Source organism: Mus musculus, chromosome 9 (genome assembly GCF_000001635.26).
Source record: "Mus musculus strain C57BL/6J chromosome 9, GRCm38.p6 C57BL/6J".
In the NCBI taxonomy this organism is placed as follows: domain Eukaryota; kingdom Metazoa; phylum Chordata; class Mammalia; order Rodentia; family Muridae; genus Mus; species Mus musculus.
In genome coordinates, this window is record NC_000075.6 from 77,118,535 (window position 1) to 77,137,495 (window position 18,961).

General features: G+C 37.9%; 1 protein-coding gene across 69 annotated transcripts in view; it reads right to left on the reverse strand.

Moving 5' to 3' along the window:
* Positions 1-18,961, reverse strand: part of Mlip (muscular LMNA-interacting protein) — a 250,699-nt gene that overhangs the window by 16,451 nt on the left and 215,287 nt on the right. The window lies entirely within an intron of this gene.

The following is an 18,961-nucleotide window of genomic DNA, read 5'->3' on the forward strand; positions in this document are numbered from 1 at the left end:
TGTTTGACTCCACAGATTCCATACAGCATCTTATTTCTGGTTCTCTTGAACTGTGCAAAGGTCTACACATGAGGTTTTTATCTTCTAGGTCTGCAAATCAGCCTCCCCTTAGAAATTAGAAGCAGCTGAAGTATCCCTACGCAACATGGTCTGGTCAACCCTATAATGAGGAGGTGAAAGTTCAGGGGCTGTCTGTGGTCAGACTCTAATCTAATTGTTTCTCTTGTATTGGAAATCTGCCTGGTCAACTAAAGCATATAGGGCCTTGGCCTCTGATTTCAAACATTTCACGGTGCAGAGCACATTCTATAAATGTTTCATATGTACACAGGAAGAAGCAAGAAGGTCTTGAGACTCTCCATTTCTAGCAGCTGCTGCTGCTGCAATTCGATTAGGGAGGCCATGAACAACATCCTCCTATGAAAAGAGAAGGAAAGTGTGCTTTAGACTGTGCCCAGTCAGGCCTCCAGTTGACTGCACTCAAAATCAACTGTGCCTAATCCATTAACTTACATGGCGGTTGTGTAATAAAATTATTTACTATGGATCTTTTTAATTTTATGCCTATTAATGTGTCAGACATGTTGCTAATTGTCATTAAAATAGTCGTGAATAGTATACAGATCTAGGAGATTACAGTTGAGTGTGAGAGATAAAGATGATTTATGTTCTCATTGATATTTACATATTAATTAATATGTTAATGATCATATTATATTAATAAAGTAACTATAGAATATCATATTATATTAATTATATTGCATTATTATAGTATATTATGCTAATAATTATATTATATGTAATATAATAATATAATTACACAACATATGATATATAATTATGGTTATATAATTATGATAATAAATAAAATAAGTAGACTGTGGAGGTACATAACTTTAATCCCAGCACTCAAGAGGCAGTGGCAGATGGATCTCTGTGAATTCAAGACCAGTCTAGTCTACAGAGCTAGTTTCAGGACAGCCAGGGCTACATAGAGAAATCCTCTCTCAAAAAATATAAAACAAAACAAATTTGAAAAACTATATAATTATGATTAATATAATAACAATACAAACACATAATGATGTATTGGGAGATAATGTTCTTGATTGTTGTGAGGGCTTAGTACTAATAGATCTGAAACCAGTCAAGAAGGATATGAGGGAAGCATCCCAAGGAACCAAGTTACCTCCTGAAAGTAAGAAATAGGAAATATGCATGTAGATCCACTCACAAAAAAGAAATGCTAATTAGGGTGATTGGGATGTAGGGAGGAAATTCAGAGGGAATGGCTAAGGTGAGTGACTGAGAACATGTCACGGAATTGCTGTGGAGCTATTTGCAAGCATCAACTCCACTTCAAAGTCAATGAGTAAGCTCTTCAATTTTCTAAATGAATGAGCACTGTAAAATGAGAGTTTGTTTCACTTCCCCCCAAAGACTACAGGCAGCTGGATGATAGGCCCTGCCATATCCTAGCAATTGAACATCTAAAAAACTATGACTCATAATCCCAGGCCTGGGGGCAACACAACAACACATCAGTGCTCTGGGTTTGTCTTTGTGAAAATCAGTACACCATATGTCTACAATGAAAGACTGGCCTCCACGTGCCATAGGGAAATGCCACTACTTCCAAAGGAGAACAGGCTATATGCCCTAATCATTCAATTCACTTAAGCTAAATTTAAAAAGGGAAGATAGAAAACTTAGATGCTACATAAGGCATAAAAGACCACAGTAGTAGTTGCTTAGAAGATAGCTTAACTATTTCTTGTATTTCAAAGAAGACATTTTGGTGGTGTCCAAAGGCTTACAAATTTGTCTACACACCGATGCCCTATACAACCTCTCCGTGCCTCAGTTTCCCAATTCTTAAAATTTACCCCACGCTGGGCATAGCTCAGCAATAGAACATTTGCTTACTGGTTGTGAGGTTCTGGGTTTTCTATCCTTCACCACTAAAATAATAATAAATAGTATAATCAATTAGTCAATTAAAATATTGAATAGGATTAGAAAGGAAGAGAGGTGGTTTGAGAAAATGTAGTGGAGCATATCATGTGCATTTATGGAAATGTCACGATGAAACTTATTACTTTGTAAGATTAATACATGACAATTTTTTAAAAGCTAAGCCTTATGTAAATGGTCTCAAGTCTCTTTTGCAGTTGGCCAGTTTATTGGTTCCATGATTCTTTAGAAAATACTGTTGATTGAGAAATGACACAATCTCCAAATGAAAGTTCTTTCCTTTTGAAGTTTTCTGTTCTGGGCCACAGCAGAGCTCCAAGTTCCAGCCTTCAAACAGGGAACAAATCTCCCTGTGAACATGATCTGAGGTCCTTAATACCAGTTCTTAGTTCTTCCATGGTCTCCTTGGTTGGGCGTTTTATAAACACTATTAAGTTTTACAGAGCTCTGCTGTGTGCTGGCTGGGTGTCATGCGTTCAGCTGACAACATATGGACTTGGGGCTGATGTCCATTGTTTTCTGTGCCCACCGAGCTCTCCCTGAGGAATGCTGGTAACCACATTCCAATCTCAGGTCTTGAGATACAGTAAGAAAACAAAAACGGTTTCTGCTCTGGTCTCCTGTTCCATGTTATGAAGTAAAACTCAGCACATTCCCGTTCTCCCCAGCCAGTGCTCTATAGTCTACGTCTCCATGTTCTAAAGGACAGCTTATGAAGTAATGGAATGCTTCTGTCCATGCTGTGTTCAGTCTGTTTACAAATAAATTTCATTTCCTTTTGTTTATTCACATTTTACCTGGAGCTGTTCCCTTCTCAAGCAGAAAACCACTCCCTCAGGGACAGAACTGCACTGTTAACTTTATCTTGGTGCAGACTTTCCAGGCAATAATAATAAAAAAAATGGAACAAAACACATCTATATACCAATACCATTCTAGGGTTAAAAATGGATTTTGGAAATTGAGATTGAAATTAACAAGGAGTATTTTTGCTGTTCTTCTCTTTCCTTTAGGGACATAGTTGCTTAGAATTACACATAAAGTAAAATATCATTTTCAGTCCTTTTTTTATATCCCAATACTCTACTGCTACCACAAACCAAATATCTATTTTTTTAACAAAGGAAATATTGGCAAGTTGTTTTGTCTCTATTCTTTATCTTCTGTGCCATACAAGAATTGCTCTTTTATTTGTATGACACATAATAGAAAGTAAATGGATCTATAATAAAGTCTCAATTACAAAAATAGTTTCCAGCTCCAATTGCTTTTCCTCACTCTCCATCTATATCTTTTTCACTGACAGGAAGTTCCCTACCAACAGTAGGAAACCAGTCCCAGAACCTGGCGCTTTGTCAAGTGTCCCGAGTACTTGTACAGCTATTTAGACTGAGTAATAATTAGGAAATGGCTCAGGCCATCTCCCACCCCCCTTCATGGACCCATGGTGGGCTTTGTTGCTCCTCCTCCACAGCAGGAGGTCTTCTAGGAGCTCCTCTTCAGCAGCAGTGCTGAGGAAGGATAGGCACTGCTGAGGAGGGACAATGTATATGAGTGGGTAGCAGAATGGTAAACTAAAATAATTTGAATACCAATAACAGAAGGGCTACCCTAAATAAAGTGCCTACCCGCCCTTTGTGGGCATTGAACCCCTACTCTTCTAGCCATATACCTCTATGCATGGCTTCAATATATATATCAAAATTACATAAGGTATAGGCAACATTTTACTATGTTGCTTTATTTTGCCTTAGAACTGTTTGGCCACCAGGTATCCCTTGCTCCTATAAGCTATTACAAAACTGAATTCTGTCACCAGACACTGTAATTAGGTTTTTGATCATGTCTGTTCCTAATAAATTTGAAAGAGTCTGAGATTGCCCGTTTGAAAAACATGTCTTCTTTTAATTCTGTGTTCTCTCTGGAAGCACAAACAACCAGGGAAGCTTTTATTCAAATTCAAACCCCAAGATAAGTAGATTATTTACTGATTATAAGTATCTTGTAGGAAAATTCCACATTAGCATTGGGTTTCAGCAATCTCAATGGGTAAGATCTAGAAAATTAAAATAGCAGTATTTAATATTGTAGGCTGCGGACATTAGCTCAACTTGCTGTGTTTGCCAAGCATGTCCCAAGGGAGACCATGGGACTCACCACCAGCACCACTTAAATAAGGCCCAGTGGTTCCTTGCCAAAAATCCCATACTCAAGAAGCAAAGGGAAAAAAATAAGAAAAATTTAAAAAATAAGTAATAAACAAACAAAAAGTCGGAAATCCATTTTACTATACAACATTTGTCTAAGGTATCAGATAGAATTTTAGCACCTGTTAAATGTGAACAATACAAGGCAGAAAGACCACAGAATATTTGCCAAGAAAACAAAAACAAAAAAACCTCCTTTAAAACTTTTCCATATTTCTCTTAAATAGGAAAGAAAAATGCAGGATGATAGTAAAAGAAACATAGGAAGCAAGGGCACAGAGAGTTGAAGGTCTCATCAAGGTCTCACTGAATTGAGCAAATACTCACTGGGGAGTGTGTTCCCACCTCCCTAAATTGCTGCCACCAACAAGAACAGACTAAAGTGATGGAGGCGGGTGCCTGCTTCATGTGTGGACAAGTTTCTTTTGATGTCCTAGGTCCCTGTACTTATGTGTCAATCTAAAGCTTGCATTTATCTAAGAGCACAATTGCATTTTCTCCCTGCCCCACCCTACCACCCAATTAGGATTCTCTCGCTTGCTTACAGGACACATTTGTAAAGAGCACTTATTCAATAATCCAGCAAAACACTGTGCCCTATCCTGGGCTCTTTTACTGAAGAACCTGACCCCAGTTGCCTTGAGAATTATGGCCAAGTGCATGCTGTGAAGTGCAAGCTCTGTTTCCCTGATTGTCTCCATTGGAATGAGGTACAACTGGTGTCTCTAGTTTGATGCGTTTTTGTTTACTACCAAAGGAGAAAGATAAGCAGCAATCCAGATATAAAATCTTTGATCTACAAGAGCGACCTCCCTGCAAGATGTACCTGGGCAATAATGACACAAAACTTTTGGAAGGAACCAACCAATATTTGATGAGACTTAAGATCTATTCCCTACAATAGAAACCATCCTTCACACTGCTCAGGTGATCAATAACCGGAGACTAGATAGGCCACAGGCCTAGAGGAAAACCAACTATTAACACTCTGCTAAATGAACACAGTGGTTAAATAACTCCTAATGACCTTCTGCTATATCAGTGTCTTACTCAGCCATCATTAGAGAAGCTTTCTCCTGAAGTATATGAGAATAAATACAGAAACCCACAACTTTTCTGAACAATGCTCAGAGAGTGAGACCTTAGAATACTCAGTCCTAAAAGAGATATATTCAACAAATACATCCCCTCAGGCTTTAGGGAACTTGCCAAAAGAGGAGAGAAGACACCAAGGAACAAGACCTTCCAAACTGCAGAACTAATGGGCGCATTAACTCACAGACACTACGGCAGCATGAATAGAGCCTGTCCAAGTTAGAGCTAGATATGTTTCCAGCACTGAGAAAGGGAGTAGACATAAGCCCCCATCCCTAAGTCAGAAGCTATCTCCAAATGATAACTCACAAGTAAAATATTATTTTTTTTCTAATGGGGTTTCACTAAATCTATAAATACTTTTAAGGCCAAGCCCGGTGCTCAAGAGTACTATGGCCATCACAAAGCAAATTCAACGGTATTTGTGATAGCTCTTTGTCAGAGCTATTTCCGTCTTACAAATTCATTTCATATACATTGTATCTTAAAGTGAGGCTTTCACAGACCTGCCAGTGATATAAATAATGAAACAGAAACTTATTAATACTTTATATTAATATAAAATTATTAACTACAATATAAAATATTGATATTTTAAATCTTAGGCCTTAGCTTGGCAGTCTTCTGACTACTCTATCCTGATTCATTCTGGCCTATGTCCCACCATGTGACCAGGTCTACCTCTCTGCTCTACTCTGGTCCATCTGTCCATCCCAGAGTTGCTGGTAAATCTCCCACCACTGGTCTCTTCTCCTAGAGTCCCTCTCTCTGCCCAGAAGTTCTACCTTCTGCTTCTTGCCCAGCTATTGGCTGTCAGCTCTTTATTAAAGCTAATCAGATACAATTCTACATTGCCTTAGGCAGGTGAGAAAGGAACACATATTTACAAAATATGAGACTGGTGATGAGCTCTTCACTCTCTGCCAGTACAGTATTAGTGCTTAAATAGCCACACCTCCATAGAGTGTAGGCCAACAGTTTCTGGTCCTGCAATAGTGGATCTCTTTGTGTGTGAACACGTGTATATCTTTATTTATATGTATTTCTTGGGCTTTTTTTTTGGCTCTTTTTTTTCTGCTTTTTGTTTTTTGTTTTTTGGTTTGTTTTTTTTTTTTTTTTGTTTTTGGCTGTTGTGCTATGTCTCCCTCTTGTTTGTTTGTTTTAGTTTAATCTTGTTTTATTAGGTTTTTAGATGCTTATTGTATTCTAATGAAAGAGAGAAAGAAAAAGTGAGGATTTGGGTGGTTGGGGAAGAAGAGAGGATCAGGGAGTAGTTGGGGAAAAGAAACTGTAATCAGAACACTTTGTATAAAAACATTATTTTCAATAAAAACCAACAAAGGAAAAAGCAAAAAGCAAATATGTCACAATGAAATATTTCATTTAGATACTACGTGTCTAACACCACACAACAAATGAGCTCAGGGACAGATGTTTTTGTCACTAAGATTAAGCCAAAAAGAGAACTAGGATTAAAAGAATGAATTGTTCTCAGCTTCCCAGAAGAAAAACATAAGTCAACCGGTCTGTAATTAAATTTAAAACATTTTCAGGATGACAACAAGCACTTAGAGACACTCCCATTCCATACGGCGAATCGTCACAGAGGTTCCCAGGGTGGTGAACTACTCAGTCTGCTGCTGAAGAACAGAACTAAAGAGCTTTGATGCTTCAATCGCACAAGTGCATCTGTTAAAATACCTGCTCATTGACATTCATTTTTCATGCTAAAAGTCCAATTACTCTGATTTAGCCAGTTGAACAGAACGTTCTTAATGAACATATTGAAAGAGTCCATCCATTCTGAAAACAATTTAGGATCCGAAAACACTGCCTCTGCTCCGCGTTCCTGAAAAGTCTCTGAACATTAAAAACCCATTTTGAGTTTGATAAAATATCCCATTCCACCCACCACAAAGATTTTTCTCTTCTGATGCAACCTAATAGTTATCCAATTCACATTACCTCCAAAAATTGTCAGAAAAGTTTTCAAATTGAGAGCAAGGCCATTTATCTCTATGTTGATCAAAAATAAATTACCCTGGTTTATTCTCTCAGACAGGTTTCTACTTGTGTATACAGTCAGAGAGTAGCAAGCATGATTAATGAGGTAGTTACAGGCAGTTTTGCCTCCAAGTTTCAAAATAACCTTTTTTAGTAAAGTGACTGCCAAAGTTTATTATTTTTGGTTTGTTTTTATTTCTTCTCTTCCTCCTCCTCCTCGTCCTCGTCCTCCTCTTCCTCCTCTTCTTCCTCCTCTTCCTCCTCCTCCCATCTTGCTGTCTAGATTGTTCTTAAAGCCCTGAGGCTTAAGCAATTCTCCTACCTCTTCCTCCCCTGACTTGCTGGGCTGTATTCAGTGTTCATTTTTTGCCAGAATAGTAAATACTTTTATCCACTAACCTTTAGTGCTATGGCTGACAAACGAATGTTGAGGTCTGGAGACAGATTACAAGAAGCATTATAGGGTTAATAATAAATGCAGACTCTGTCCGGAGTTCATGTTATGATTCTGAGTTGCTGTCTCCCCTCCTCCTGCTCTCTCACACCCAGCAAGGGCCAGACTGTTGCTTCTTTCCTCACATTCCCGGGTTGCATCCTTCCTTAGTCAAGCCCAACTCAGCAGTGGAACCTCATAGATGCCACAACATCTACATGGTGACTGTGCTTTATGTTGTTGTTGTCATTTGTTTGTGTGTGTGTGTGTGTGTGTGTGTGTGTGTGTGTATTACCTTGGGCTATCTTTAGCTCTAAATGAGCTATTTCTTGTCCACCTCTTAGAACAGTCTGCTAAACAAATATAAAGCTTGGGTGTATTAACTTAACAAAAGTCTCTTCTCTGCCACTCAAAACGCTAAGAATTTGATTAGTAGCTTCTGAAGCTCAGAGCTGAGATCTCTGCCTGCTTCTCTGGTGTCTCCAAAACTGTGTTTTCAACAGGGATGTGATTTATGACATTCTTTGTTCTGTTTCTACATAAGTCTCATGAAACAGCTTCCATGGAATTTGGGGTAACGTAAGTCTGTGATTCCAGGCCATGATCTCTCATATTTGGCCTCAGAATAAACCATCTTTATTTCCTCTGTGGTAAGAATAGTGTGTGTGTGTGTGTGTGTGTGTGTGTGTGTGTGTGTGTGTGTGTGCGTGTGTCTGTATCAAGAAATCACTAAGGCAACTACTGAATATGCACAGACAGAACATAAAACTCAAGTACTCAGGGATGGCTTCTGAGGGCAGAAAGGAGGCTGAGCAGATGACAAGGCACACTTGTGAATAAATGGGACTCTTAGAAAGGAAACCTGCTTCAATAAAGGAAAAGTCACTTGAGATGAAGCCTGACTTCCCAGTTACACCAATGGGCCATTTCTTTCATTCTAGTACCAAATTTATATTAATAAAGCTAGGTATAGAAAAGAGAAATAAATTCAATACTAAAGTTGGAATGTGCAAGTAAAAATTTCACTTGATTCTGCTAAGAGTGGAAAGATTTTATTTCCCTCCCCCCAAGAGTGTTGAATTTATTTTTTTTTCAAATATAGGTATAACATAACTTAATGATTCACCAAAAGAAAATCTACAACAGATACCTTATTAATAGGTATTGTGCATTACCCTAAGAATTGTCATTACTAATCGAATCAGAACACTTGATAATTAAAGGGGACATTGAATTAATTAATATTTTAATTCTCAAAATACATATTTACTGATTAAAATAGTTTCTTATAGAACAGATCAAATATTTCTTTGAAAAAAAAAACTTTCTAAAAATAAGCTGCCTCAAAATAAATAAATAAATAAATAAATAAATAAATAAATAAATAAATGCACACAGTCATTTATGTTTTTTAAAGACCAAACTAATTAGGACACCAAGTTATCTACACAGAAACATGCATTTTCCTAGCTGTTTGAGAGACGCTAAAGTCTTGATCTAACTCCCACCAGCACTGGTGGCAGCCTGGGGGGTGGGGGGTGGGGCTACAAAGGGGTAGAGGCAGGTATAACCCCAGATCTGAGGGCTTCTGAGCAGGGAGAAGAGGGCTGCCTGGACCGGTCCTGAAGCAAAAGCTTCCTTATTCTGTTTTTGTTTCTTCCTTTGGGTTTTGTTGTTGTTCATTTGTTAATTTCTTTCCAAACAGGGTACTACAGAGGCAATCACTGAGATATCTAAATTTAAAGTGGTAGGAAAGCTAGAAGAAGCTTGTGCATTACAATGTTCGTGCAGTAGAACACAGTTGTAGTTGGTTCAAGGAGAAGATATGCATGCAAAGAAATCTCTTCATGTCTTTGGTGGGATATGAAGAGATTCAAAATGAAGTAAAATTGAGTATGGTTGCAAGCAATGGTGATGTATTTTTGGAAAATAACTGCAATAAAATGGTTGCCGAGCCATTAACAAAGCATAAAAATAAGAGACTGTTGTGCAAACAAAAAGAGAAAATATTTTTAAGACTGCCTGTGGATCCTTTTGGCTTCAAAACTGTTGATCCTATTCTTGCTTGTAAGCTACTCAAGTTTCCACAGGAATAGCAACTTCTTGCTTAGGAAATCCTGACCATCATCCTTCAGGCAGATCAGGAGCCTCACTCAGACTGAGTCTGGATCTCCTTCTTCTGGTTTATTGTTATTGGCAGAGTAGGGACTGAGAGAAACACTGATAAGTTATAACTTTCTACCCACACTGATTTAGCTGCATAAAAGAAAGAAAATTGGAATGCGAACAAAAAAAGAGTATGGGCATCTGAGTGATGGGCTTGGAGTGCTTTAGTAGGCAAAAGAGTTAGAACTTCAGGCTAGCCAAAGAATATGAATAAACAGACCTGAGATTATGAGAGTAGAAAACAGGAGGATAAGAAAGAAGAAGGATAGAGAAAGAGACATTATACAGAAAAAGAGATTACAGAGTTTACATAAAGCAAGAGAAAATCAGATGGGCACACCATCACTTCTCTGTCTACTTATATTCCAAAACTGAGGCTTCCCAAGAGTGGGTGACCAGATGCCACCTTAAAAAAAAAAAAAAAAAAAAAAAAAAAAACAGTTCTCTTCAGTTTACTAAGATTATTCTAAACATATAAGCAAACTTTAAGTTGACTCATACTTAGTATTTTTAAAGATTATTTATTTTATGTATATGAGTACACAGTTTCTCTCTTCAGACACACCAGAAAAGGGCATCAGACTCCATTTCAGATGGTTGTGAGCCACCATGTGGTTGCTGGGAATTGAACTCAGGACCTCTGGATGAGCAGCCAGTGTTCTTAACCATTGAGCCATCTCTCCAACCCAGATTTAGTGTTTTTAAAACAGAAACAATTGTGATTATCCTAGCATCTGGGGTTCAGTTAGGAAAATGGATTATTAACACACATTTTCTGCAATGCCTATATACAATGCAAAACACACATTCTGTTTCTACAACATGGGAAACATCATGTCAAGTGTGTCACATTGTGCCTGAACAGGAAAAGTTTAATAAAGAAACGTGTCAATCTATAACAGCACAGGAGGTGCTTGTACAGACACGGATTGTAGAGATTGAAAAGAGAAACAAAAAAACCAATACAAGGACGGGAACCATGCCCTAGAAAAAACAAGAAGATAATCCCTCAACAAAACTAAAAGAAGACAGCCACAATAACAGAATGCCAACTTTAACAACAAAAATAACAGGAAGCAACAATTACTTTTCCTTAATATCTCTTAATATCAATGGTCTCAACTCCCAAATAAAAAGACAGAGACTAACAGACTGGCTACACAAACAGGACCCAACATTCTGCTGCTTACAGGAAACCCATCTCAGGGAAAAAGACAGACACTACCTCAGAGTGAAAGGCTGGAAAACAATTTTCCAAGCAAATGGTCTAAAGAAACAAGCTGGAGTAACCATTTTAATATCGGATAAAATCTACTTCCAACCCAAAGTTATCAAAAAAGACAAGGAGGGACACTTCATACTCATCAAAGGTAAAATCCTCCAAGAGGAACTCACAATTCTGAATATCTGAGCTCCAAATGCAAGGGCAGCCACATTCATTAAAGACACTTTAGTAAAGCTCAAAGCACACGTTGCACCTCACACAATAATAGTGGGAGACTTCAACACACCACTTTCATCAATGGACAGATCGTGGAAACAGAAACTAAACAGGGACACAGTGAAACTAACAGAAGTTATGAAACAAATGGACCTGACAGATATCTACAGAACATTTTATCCTAAAACAAAAGGATATACCTTCTTCTCAGCACCTCACTGGACCTTCTCCAAAATTGACCATATAATTGGTCACAAAACAGGCCTCAACAGATACAAAAATATTGAAATTGTCCCATGTATCCTATCAGACCACCATGGCCTAAGACTGATCTTCAATAACAACATAAATAATGGAAAGCCAACATTCACGTGGAAACTGAACAACACTCTTCTCAATGATACCTTGGTCAAGGAAGGAATAAAGAAAGAAATTAAAGACTTTTTAGAGTTTAATGAAAATGAAGCCACAATGTGCCCAAACTTATGGGACACAATGAAAGCATTTCTAAGAGGGAAACTCATAGCTCTGAGTGCCTCCAAGAAGAAACTGGAGAGAGCACATACTAGCAGCTTGACAACACATCTAAAAGCTCTAGAAAAAAAGGAAGCAAATTCACCCAAGAGGAGTAGACGGCAGGAAATAATCAAACTCAGGGCTGAAATCAACCAAGTGGAAACAAGAAGAACTATTCAAAGAATTAACCAAACGAGGAGTTGGTTCTTTGAGAAAATCAACAAGATAGATAAACCCTTAGCTAGACTCACTAGAGGGCACAGGGACAAAATCCTAATTAACAAAATCAGAAATGAAAAGGGAGACATAACAACAGATCCTGAAGAAATCCAAAACACCATCAGATCCTTCTACAAAAGGCTATACTCAACAAAACTGGAAAACCTGGACGAAATGGACAAATTTCTGGACAGATACCAGGTACCAAAGTTGAATCAGGATCAAGTTGACCATCTAAACAGTCCCATATCACCTAAAGAAATAGAAGCTGTTATGAATAGTCTCCCAGCCAAAAAAAGCCCAGGACCAGACAGGTTTAGTGCAGAGTTCTATCAGGCCTTCAAAGAAGATCTAATTCCAGTTCTGCACGAACTATTTCACAAAATAGAAGTAGAAGGTACTCTACCCAACTCATTTTATGAAGCCACTATTACTCTGATACCTAAACCACAGAAAGACCCAACAAAGATAGAGAACTTCAGACCAATTTCTCTTATGAATATCGATGCAAAAATCCTCAATAAAATTCTCGCTAACCGAATCAAAGAACACATTAAAGCAATCATCCATCCTGACCAAGTAGGTTTTATTCCAGCGATGCAGGGATGGTTTAATATATGAAAATCCATCAATGTAATCCATTATATAAACAAACTCAAAGACAAAAACCACATGATCATCTCGTTAGATGCAGAAAAAGCATTTGACAAGATCCAACACCCATTCATGATAAAAGTTTTGGAAAGATCAGGAATTCAAGGCCCATACCTAAACATGATAAAAGCAATCTACAGCAAACCAGTAGCCAGCATCAAAGTAAATGGAGAGAAGCTGGAAGCAATCCCACTAAAATCAGGGACTAGACAAGGCTGCCCACTTTCTCCCTACCTTTTCAACATAGTACTTGAAGTATTAGCCAGAGCAATTCGACAACAAAAGGAGATCAAGGGGGTACAAATTGGAAAAGAGGAAGTCAAAATATCACTTTTTGCAGATGATATGATAGTATATATAAGTGACCCTAAAAATTCCACCAGAGAACTCTTAAACCTGATAAACAGCTTCGGTGAAGTAGCTGGATATAAAATTAACTCAAACAAGTCAATGGCCTTTCTCTACACAAAGAATAAACAGGCTGAGAAAGAAATTAGGGAAACAACACCCTTCTCAATAGTCACAAATAATATAAAATATCTCGGCGTGACTCTAACTAAGGAAGTGAAAGATCTGTATGATAAAAACTTCAAATCTCTGAAGAAAGAAATTAAAGAAGATCTCAGAAGATGGAAAGCTCTCCCATGCTCATGGATTGGCAGGATCAACATTGTAAAAATGGCTATCTTGCCAAAAGCAATCTACAGATTCAATGCAATCCCCATCAAAATTCCAACTCAATTCTTCAACGAATTAGAAGGAGCAATTTGCAAATTCATCTGGAATAACAAAAAACCTAGGATAGCAAAAACTCTTCTCAAGGATAAAAGAACCTCTGGTGGAATCACCATGCCTGACCTAAAGCTTTACTACAGAGCAATTGTGATAAAAACTGCATGGTACTGGTATAGAGACAGACAAGTAGACCAATGGAATAGAATTGAAGACCCAGAAATGAACCCACACACCTATAGTCACTTGATCTTCGACAAGGGAGCTAAAACCATCCAGTGGAAGAAAGACAGCATTTTCAACAATTGGTGCTGGCACAACTGGTTGTTATCGTGTAGAAGAATGTGAATCGATCCATACTTATCTCCTTGTACTAAGGTCAAATCTTAGTGGATCAAGGAACTTCACATTAAACCAGAGACACTGAAACTTATAGAGGAGAAAGTGGGGAAAAGCCTTGAAGATATGGGCACAGGGGAAAAATTCCTGAACAGAACAGCAATGGCTTGTACTGTAAGATTGAGAATTGACAAATGGGACCTAATGAAACTCCAAAGTTTCTGCAAAGCAAAAGACACTGTCAGTAAGACAAAAAGACCACCAACAGATTGGGAAAGGATCTTTACCTATCCTAAATCAGATAGGGGACTAATATCCAACATATATAAAGAACTCAAGAAGGTGGACTTCAGAAAATCAAATAACCCCATTAAAAAATGGGGCTCAGAACTGAACAAAGAATTCTCACCTGAGAAATACCGAATGGCAGAGAAGCACCTGAAAAAATGTTCAACATCATTAATCATCAGGGAAATGCAAATCAAAACAACCCTGAGATTCCACCTCACACCAGTCAGAATGGCTAAGATCAAAAATTCAGGTGACAGCAGATGCTGGCGTGGATGTGGAGAAAGAGAAACACTCCTCCATTGTTGGTGGGATTGCAGGCTTGTACAACCACTCTGGAAATCAGTCTGGCGGTTCCTCAGAAAATTGGACATAGTACTACCGGAGGATCCAGCAATACCTCTCTTGGGCATATATCCAGAAGATGCCCCAACGGGTAAGAAGGACACATGCTCCACTATGTTCATAGCAGCCTTATTTATAATAGCCAGAAGCTGGAAAGAACCCAGATGCCCCTCAACAGAGGAATGGATACAGAAAATGTGGTACATCTACACAATGGAGTACTACTCAGCTATTAAAAAGAATGAATTTATGAAATTCCTAGCCAAATGGATGGACCTGGAGGGCATCATCCTGAGTGAGGTAACACATTCACAAAGGAACTCACACAATATGTACTCACTGATAAGTGGATATTAGTCCCAAACCTAGGATACCCAAGATATAAGATACAATTTGCTAAACACATGAAACTCAAGAAGAATGAAGACTGAAGTGTGGACACTATGCCCCTCCTTAGAATTGGGAACAAAACACCCATGGAAGGAGTTACAGAGACAAAGTTTGGAGCTTAGATGAAAGGCTGGACCATGTAGAGACTGCCATATCCAGGGATCCACCCCATAATCAGCATCCAAACGCTGACACCATTGCATACACTAGCAAGATTTTATTGAAAGGACCCAGATGTAGCTGTCTCTTGTGAGACTATGCCGGGGCCTAGCAAACACAGAAGTGGATGCTCACAGTCAGCTAATGGATGGATCACAGGGCTCCCAATGGAGGATCTAGAGAAAGTACCCAAGGAGCTAAAGGGAACTGCAACCCTATAGGTGGAACAACATTATGAACTAACCAGTACCCCGGAGCTCTTGACTCTAGCTGCATATGTATCAAAAGATGGCCTAGTCGGCCATCACTGAAAAAAGAGGCCCATTGGACACGCAAACTTTATATGCCCCAGTACAGGGGAACGCCAGGGCCAAAAAGGGGGAGTGGGTGGGTAGGGGAGTGGGGGTGGGTGGGTATGGGGGACTTTTGGTATAGCATTGGAAATGTAAATGAGCTAAATACCTAATAAAAATGGAAAAAATAAAAAGAAAAGGGAAACAATTGTTTTGAGGGTACAGAGAGAAACTTTGCTGAAAAGGAGGCATAATCTGACTGATTGCTAATATACAAATGTTCACAACCATAGGAGAAAACCAAGATAATTTTATCTGGAAGAATCCCTGTAGAACTAGGATAGTACAGGGTGCTGATGGTATGCCTGGGGGACAATAGGCACATCATTTCAAATAAAGTCAAGTGGCCATGCAGAGCAGCTGCTGCACAGCCAAGGAAGACCCCATTCAACCTGGGAAACTACTAGCTACTGCCAGAACAAAGTAAAGGAAAAAATGGATTGTAATAGATGAATCCAGCTTTCAGTCTGGAGACTTTCAATACTATGTTAATGACCAAAGTAAGGAAACCAGTACAAGACAGTTTTCAGTAAAATGAATGTGGAATGAAAACTTGATTTTCTCAGCTATATTTCTATTGTGGTAATAAATAGATAGATAGATAGATAGATAGATAGATAGATAGATAGATAGATAGATACCATGACCACAGCGACTTATGTGATGAAGGGTTTATTTGAGTTTATGGTTCCTGAGGGATAAGAGTCCATCACCCTGATAGTATCAAACAGTGATTTCAAACAGGAATGATGCAGCAAACTGAGAGTTCATATCATGAACCACATTCAGGAAGGGAACATTCTGGATGAGTCTTTGAATTCCTGAAGCTCACTGCAGCAACAATTCTTGTAACAAGGCCACACCTCCTAAGCCAAATAGGGCTATCAACTAGGACCAAGCATTCAAGTAGCTGAACCTACAGGGGCCATGCTCATTTAAGCTACCACAACTGTGCAGGTAATGAGAAAGCAGGTGCAAGTAAAAAATGGAATAACAATGGAGAAGTAAGAATTGGACATGTAGATTTTGTACTCACCAACCAGTATGATAATCACTGAAATCTGTGGGCAGCCAGATATCTGAAGTGTATCAACTAGAAAGTTAGCTAGTTGTCATGGCACATCATGCCTATAGATGATAATTCCAGCTATATACAAAGCCAGAAACTAGGAAGATGGACAGTTCATGCCTAGAACTTAGCAAGACAGTCTCTCAAAACAAAGTAAAATTTTGGCTTAGGCTGTAGCAATGTGGTAGAAAAATTCCTAGTATACATAAAACCATTGGTTCAATCCAGAGTCAAGGAAAAATAAAGAAAAAGCAACAAGTACACAAGAGATGTTCAGCAAAGAGGAGAAGCAATCATTACAGAGGAATAATGGAGACTGAAGCCTGGGGACATTCTGCTAATAATAAATCAATATTCATTAGAGCAATTTTAGTTCAATGGTAGGAACAAAATCGGAATTCTTTTAAGGATGAGATAGTCGTAGCTGGGCATGTAGAAAATGGCTACTGTCCATTATGAGAACAAAACAAAAAGAAAAAAAGAAAAAAGAAAAAAAGAAATTGCTAGATTTACAGCATCATGAAGAAACTGGATGGAGAAGTGTTACTGTTATTGTGTTGTGTTGTTTGTTTGAGCTTCCTTTGTACTACGGGGAAATACCCAGTAGAGAAAAGATGAATGAAGACATAGAGATCTGAGGAAATAGTTCAAAGGCTCACTCATATAGTATCTTGCCTCCGCATGGTTCTTGTGATAGTTCAGGTTCTTTGTTATACATTAATATACTTAGCCCACCTGATTCCCATAGGCTCTGGTAAGGTGGTTACTGGTATCATCCTCATTTTCAAAGATGAGGAAACAAGCACACAGAGGATGGATTACTCACAAAATACCACCATCTAGAATGGGTGGAGTCAAGAAATGAATTCAAATAGCTGATGTAGAAGGAATACACCTTTACCCACAAGTCTATAGTTGTTTCACAAATAATAGAAGGAACTAAAATATATGGCTTTCCTTTTACTATATGAACAATAACAAATAAGGCAGACAGATAAAACAGCTCAGAACAAGATGAAATCAAAGCATGATGTGGTGTGACCTCATTATGGACTTCTGATTAGAAGGTAGGGAGGAAATGGATTGGGGTCAGAGTATCACATGATGTGGCATGACCTCATTATAGATCTCATCACATGATGTGCTGTGACCTCATTATGGACTTCTGATAAGAATGTAGGGAGGAAATGGATTGGGGTCAGAGTTTAAGATACAAAGCATCTGGTGAGAATTTAGAAGAATGCACTGCAACTTCAACAACAGCAACAAAATGAAAGAATGCTGGACCCCACAGTCCAGTCATGTCAAATTCAGCATGTGTTTCCAGGGAGTTCTTCAGAAGCAAGAGTAAGAAGTCTTACGTGTAGGTAAAGCTGTAAGGTCAAACTTGGAAATCACATTAGCACATTAGAATAAAGTTCATCTGGACAACCAATTATGTTTTACAACTCCAAGCCAGGAGATTTTTTTTCAAGAAAATAAGAAATGTTGGTAAATGTGAAATATTAGCCACAGTTATGACATGTTACTATCAAATTTAGTAACTAATATATTTTAATGGGGGATAGGAATATGTGACTAATGAATTAAATCTTCATTTGACAAATACTATCTTATTACAAGATGGTTTTTATTAGCATTTTGGATATGAGTGAGGTTTTGTTTGATATAAATGAATCTTAGACTCTGAAAGAAAAAAAATCTACTTATAAAGATTGTTTAGTTTATACAACTTTTATCTTTTTAATTTTCTCCTGAAATAGGACCTCAGTTGTGTTGACTCTGCTGATACCAATCTGATAGACTCAAGTGACCCTTCCAATGCAACCTAGCTCCTACAGGCAAGTCTACAATACCTGCATGCCTATGGCTTTTGTGAATTATTTTTCAGCCTAGATAAGCAAAGCCAAACTAGGAATGGGATGGTAGATCTAATATTGTTGAACAGTTGCAATTAGTACCACAAAGATACCCAAAGAAGGACCGGCTTTATATAACGAATACCTATAAAATATAACTATTACCTATCATGCAGTACAATTTGTAAGTCAGATAGTAGCTACATAATTGTCACAAATTACCTACAAGATAAAATTATTTTCATATATATTTTAAATAACATAAACTCATTTTAAGATGCTTCCTTCCCTACTATATACTTCTTTTTATCGAACACCAAGAGCAGGACTCACCTAAAATCAATATTAACATCATCCTAAATGTTGTTGGTAGGTAATTGATCCTATAAATATTATTTAACTCATAACTTACTGTCCATTCATCACAAACGATATAAAATACAAAAAGCTAATTCTTTATACACCGATGCTCACTTCTCAGATAACTATATCTGCAGTAGGTTATCAACATTATTTTTTTTTAATGAATAAAATCTCAAGGGCCAATGAGTTTTGTTCTGCCATCTCCTAGGAGATGCCTTTGCTTTTATTTTTAATGGCAGTGATGCATTTTAGTAGACATGAAGCAATTTTTGATAAATTCTTTTAAACAAGATTTTTTAATCTGAATTATTTATTTAATTGAAGGTCAGTTATTAGTTTAGAGAATTTTGGGGCT